Below are 6,653 nucleotides of genomic sequence, written 5' to 3' on the forward strand. Positions count from 1 at the left end.
TGTATTTTTTTCTACTCAGTTTTATACTTTATTTTGTTTTTTTTGAAGATGAGGACGGGATTCAAAAAGCGTGAAAAGCTCACTACTAAATGTGTGTATATGGTACCGCACCAACCTTCTTGCCCCTTCGGTATGCTTCTGATGCCAAGTTAAGACTATGCTTCGTTCTATTATTGTGGTCCTTTAGCTTCAAAACTCCTTCCATTCTTTGGTTTTTTGTAGAATGTTGGCAAAAGGTGGGGAGGGGTAGGTAAGGCGACTGTTTGAGTAAAGGGATATGATGATTTGAACTGTTGAGCGCACACCCTCTGAACAGCTGAAGCAAGCAACCTTATACTCGCGTAAAAGGTTAAAGGAATTATGAAAATATTTCCTTCCCCATACCCATAGCCGTGGTCCTGTGACTTTCTGTCCTCATTTATATTTGTTCTGAGAACACACGTTGAAAAGGGAGGGGGGGAGGATGAATAACGAACATTGTTAGCGTGTGCCGTAAACATTATTCCGCTCAGGAAGTGTATGTCTTTTAATAAGGTACCCAGGACCTTTTGTCTTTGAAAATCCAATCTCGCAACCATCAGCAGCCCATCAACCCACTATGGCGCCACCAACAGAAAACAGCCGATAAGAAAGCAACGCAGTAGGAAGAAGAACATTGAGAAGCACAGTTTTCCTGCAGATTTCTGCAAAAGAAGGTCCTCCCTGAGTAGGTTGACACTTAATTTCTTCACCAGCAGAGAGAAATAAATGTGAGGCATCGCCGCCACCGAAGCAGTCGTGGTAACTGCTTGAGATTTTATAATTTACGATTTTGGAGTTGGAGGATGAACAAGAACATTCCATCGCTGCGTGCCAAGGGTTATGGTTTAAGAAATGGTATGTTGTAGTAGTGCGCGCTCCTTTGTGATTCAATCACAATTTCAATATTTTGTGAGGCAGAAATTCAAATGTTGTTCCAGGAAGCCAAAGACAAAAGCACTTCGTTTTCGTTTCTATGCTTCTGCTGCTAGAGCTTGTAAAGACTTCAAGTTAGAGTTGTAACGAGTATTCTTTAGGGAGTTATGGTCCCGCTATTGTTTGTTTTTTCTTCTTCTTCTTTCATTTCTACATCATCATAATCATTATCAACATCGTCTCGTCGTCATCATCATCATCATGTCGTTTGTTAGTAAAAGTTGACTGCAATTATAATTGTACAACTTGGCGATCTTTTGCGGTACCCAGAGTGAGCGCAATTAAAGTTGTCGGAATGCCATCACATTTTGAAGGGAAATTCCACCCATGCAAGTTGAAGCTATAGAGTAACCCAATACAAAGAATTAATTGAATAAAAGACTAGCAGCCAGTTTAGAAAAGGGTCCGTTTTTCTCAAGACATTTAATGACGACTTTCATTGAGATGGCTTTCCAATGTCTGTTGATTTAATTGGTTTGATTAAAAACACATGTTTATGGCTTCTTATTCTTTTCAATTCGATTCCAAGAAAAATACCAACTATTGTGCTGCCATCCCGGAAGTCCCTCTTCTTCTTTTAGTTGAGAGGGTTACAATTTATTGTAGTTGATTAAAGTCCGCCGCCGACTTCTTATAGAGTCTTTGGAGGTTCTTTTATTATTTTTTTCTTGTAAGTATAACATTGAAGCAGGTGCTTAGTGTTTAGCGCTTCCTTAACTTCCCGGGATTTTAATCTTAACTGTTGTGCTATAGCCTAGGCCACCTGGGGGGCTTCAAATATAGACAGAGATCCTATGACAGCAGTTAAATAGAGCTCACCCTTCCGCAATGGGACGGCTATATCCGTAATTAATGATGTCGCGCGAGTTATTTTTCCCTCGTGCATCCATTTGAAAGCTAAAGTAGGTAAGGTATAGGTTAGGTGCCTTAACGTTGCAATATAAATTGCTTGTTGCCTGTTGTGTTAATAAGTTTTCTGGGATATAAATTATTCATGGGCCCGTGACGTACTAATAAACACCCCTTATTCCATCTAATAGCCTGTAATTAACTCCCAACGTCGTCGGTCGTCGTCGTAGTAGTAGCTTCGGACGTTTCATCGTCCGTGGTGGAGGTGGGACGAGGAGGAACATGAATAACAATAACAACAAGAGGTGTCCACCGACACTGTGCTGCTGCTCATGGTCACAAAAGCAAAAAGCCCAGAGTTTTGTATTAGATAGAGTGTGTAGGATAACATAGCTCCAGGAGACCGACCGACACGGACGACGACGGGTAAAAGGGGGAAATTGTTGTACAAAACTCCCATATCGCTAGGGAAAAGAGTTCGATTAGTTAAAGAAGGGCCAGTGTTTTGGTGCTCTGTGGCCGAATACCACCATGAAACGTGGGTAGAAAGTTGGAACAACTGAGGTTTGCGTGTCGGATATTGCTGTCGTTCAGTATCCCTTTTAATATATGCTGCCTGGCTAGAGCTAGAGAGAGTCACCCACTCACTATTTAACAAAAGTGAATGGATGCAATCCAACTAGATATATGTATGGTAAATTTATTAGGATCCCCCATATTCACACTTATACATAGAAAATACTTGTGGTATGCGTGTGTGTCCTGACCAAATGGGTAATTACGAAATCGGCTTTTGCAATTGTGTTTATCCTGCGTGTATTGTAATAGTTCTTGTTGTTGTTGGTATTATGGAAAAGGACCACGCAATATACTCGTACAAACATACTATAGGTATAGAGAAAGGACTTTTGATATAGTTGAGAGATTTTGTGCGATTTGAAAATTAACTCGAGAGTTCAGAGTTGAATTAGTCTTTGGTGTTTAGTATTTTGTTGTTCCAATTACTATCCTCTCATATAGAGGCTAAAGACATGTTGTGTATAGAACAAAACACAACACACACACACAGTTTCATTAAAAATCGCTTAGTGTTCTTATGTGTGAGCATGATGAGTGTTTTATCTTGATTGGGAAAATGTATGGGTATACAAACATGGTTTTGCGTTATATTAATTTTTTTTTTTCCAAGGATCAAAAGTTTGGATGGAAGGTTTTAAAGAATGACAAATAACGGCTATTTTTTTTTACTTTGCAGTGGATAATGTTGGATTTTTTTTGTTTTATGGATAACAAAAGGAAGGTTGTTAATTAAAAAGTTAGGAATCTTTATTTTTATATTTATAAAATAACATAAGTATACAAGTATGTATGTAGGTATGCAAATATAGATGCGTGATGGTTTTCAACAAAAACTTAATTACATATTCAATGTTTTTAAACATGTACAGACGAGTATAGCCAGCTTCTAATTGGCACCCAACAAAATTTTTGGTTCGTTTGTGTATATTTAAAATATGGGGCAAGGTTATTAAATGAAAATCACATAACAATTTCACAAGAGAATATTTTCAAATTTTATTTTATATATTTTATAGAGCTTGATTTCAGAATAATTGGGTTTGAATTTTTGAATTTATTTTTTAATTCACGACTTTTAGATAAGCTTACCTATTTGAAAGTCAAGAAAAAAAAATATTTTTTGCAACTATTTTACGGTTGGTTTTTGGTTGGTGTATGTAGTTTGAAACATCTTATATCATGTAATCTCAACTACAAAAAGAAGAAAGAATTTTTTTTTTTGATAAAACGAACGATTTTTTAGAAATTATGAAAACCCACTTTTTTTTATCATAGCCTTCTAATATAAAACCTAGCAGAACTCTTATCATTGGGGAGTTTTTGGAAAATGTACTTTAAATAGACTATTTTTTGTAAAAACAAATTTTTGGACACTTGACAAATATTTTTAAACACCTTACAAAGCGTTATAAATTGTTTTAAAATATTTGAAATTTTCTATATAATTATATTGTTTTAAACATTTTGATTTAAAAAAAACACACTTAAAAAATTTAATTAATGCAACATTGTCCATTATCCCTTAATCCAATGTAACACTTGTTCCCGAACTAGAAAAAGCGTTTCGAACTGACTTCAATAGACCTTATACAGCTTCCTAGATTGACTAGTAAATTTTTTTCTCCTTAAATTTATAGAGGATATGTTTGGGGGGAATTTAAAGCAAACAATCCATCCTTAAGCACTTAAGCTCAAAAATGCATGATACCTAATATCGCATTATTAGACCTATAAAGTAAGTTACGGTACGTCAAAGATACTTCTTCTAGTATTTAGGGCAATTGGAAACAAAACCAAATCTTAAACTGTCCAAATTTTGATAGAATCTTGGGGTAGAATAGACCCGTTTTAGACTTTTGTAAAAAAAAGCGGGATTAAATTTTGAAAAAATTGCCGTTAAACCGATAAAAAACACCACAGAAAATAATTTCAGAGAAAACAAAATTTTAAGTTCACTAAACCAAAGGTGTTTTCTAATACTATAAACAGATATCATATCGGTGCAATGCCAAAGTCAACAATTCAAATTTTTATAATCACTAGGTTTCTAGTTCAAACCCATCTCGAGTGTGGAAGTTTTTCTAGTTTTTCGAACACAAGCATAGAGCCTCTAAAAAAGGATAGGTCTTGTAGAACAGTTTAAAATTCAGCTTCTAAACTTTAGAGTGACACAAAAAGATGATGATATTCATTCAAAACCTTCAATATGAATTCGCAATTTGTTTCGAAACTTTCTTTTTTGCCTCTCAATTTTATTATTTCTAAGATCTTTTCATTCTTTATATTTTGCATATTTTAAAATAGCTCTATCTTGTTTGGCTAACATTTATTTTGTTTAACATCTTTCCGTTTTATTACATTTAGGCCCAATTTATTCACCCTCCATTAAATATTGGATTTCATCGTTTTAGTTAACAACGCCATTAAACTATTGAAGCAATTAAATACACGCCATTTAATATTCTATTTATTCACTCTCCTTTAGTTAAATAGTTTGTTTTTAATGGAAACTTTAATGTCGTTTTCGATTGGCTCTCCGGAAGCGTCCGGAATCATTCAGAAGCCTTCTGAAAGCGTTTTATTCGCACGAATATGACAGGCAGAACGCTTCTCAGAAGAGAAATTCTCTTCTCGATTTAAAATCAGAATTCACTCGAGAAGCACTAATACACGAATATTTAAAAGTCAAATTAATCACTCAATCAATATTTTTTTTATTTTTTTAAATAAATTAATTTTTTTCCGAAATAAATTTTTTAATTAATTTTCAAACTTACTTAAAACATTTTGGAAACCAAATTTCCTATTAATTTCTTTAACATTACCAATTTTTAAAAAATTTAAAACATTTCATTTGAAAGAAAAATAAATTAATATAAATATTTGACATTTGAAATTTAAAATAAAAACACACAAACACAAAAAAAAATAGAATTGAGTGGAAGCTATTTGACCTGTTCCATTCGATTTTAGAATGAGTGAATCCTTGAGTGAAACCAATCGAAAACGACATAAGTTTAAAACTCCGTTAAAAAAATCCCAGGGAATTTTAATTTATTTTGATAAAAAATCTGTCAAAAGCTAAATTCTGTCAAGTCAAAAAGATTTAATTTTTTTTTTTACATTTTAAAAAGGATGAAGAAGCACATATATGTTGATATTTTAAAGTGGGATATCCTCCGAAAACGAATTACTACATTATGCACAAGCACATGCATCGTTATAAAATAACCGTCGAATGTAGCTTGGAAGAAAAGACAACTGGTTTTGGAATATAAGCGATTTTCACCCGAAAGTGCAATTCAAGAATCAACTGGCTAGCTTGATTTTGGCAATAGATTGAACAGAATTTGATCTTTATCACGTCACAAATAACACATAATAAAATAGTATATAATTTGACATTTAACGCTAACGGAGAGTGAATAAATAGAAATTCTGTTTAAAACCTTCATTAGCTCTAAAAATTCCTCTTAAAAGGTCGAATTTGGTGTTTTAACTAAAACGACTTTTAAATTTAATGCTCAATTAGTTAATGATGCCAAACTTCAAAAAAATCCTTAAAAGAGACTGAATTAAATGAATTTGGTTTTTAATTTTAAAATTCCCTTTTTTAATGGCGATTTAAGTTTAATGGAGAGTCAATAAATTGGGCCTTAGTCATTTATATTATTGACAAAATGTCATTTGCAAAATGAAATTGGTCTATCGCCAATGGTCTTCTCAAAAAGTCTGCATAGAACCATGTCTTCTCATTACCAACAAAAGTATTTATGGAATCACCATTAGTAAGGCTTCACACACCAAAAACTGCGTAGTTCGATGATCATTAATAACCTAATCAGAAAAAAAAGTTATTTCCTATTTGCCAGAAAATTAAAGATCATCAGCATCACATAGAAATTACGTTATATCGAATTTCAAAAACAAATTTAAAGAAAATAAAAAAAATGCTTCTCACCAAAAGTATTGATGTCCTTTTTTAGGTAGCCAATTAGATACTTTTCACAAAATAAAATACAAAATAATAATAAAAAACAAAAAAAAAACCATTACAAATTTTCTACTTTTTTACTCCATCACACCGGAAAGAATGTTGGAAAAATAAATCAAAAGGCACATGAAACATTTTATTGCATTTTTCCCTCATAAAAAAGAAAGGAAAAAAAAAAATACCTACAAAAAAAAAAAAAGAAAAAAAAAACCTAAATGACTATCATTACGAGGAAAGACCATAATAGCCTCTAGCCGCGTAAGGGATAAGGGATGGT

This window comes from Episyrphus balteatus, chromosome 4 (assembly GCF_945859705.1).
Source record: "Episyrphus balteatus chromosome 4, idEpiBalt1.1, whole genome shotgun sequence".
Taxonomy (NCBI): Eukaryota; Metazoa; Arthropoda; class Insecta; order Diptera; family Syrphidae; genus Episyrphus; species Episyrphus balteatus.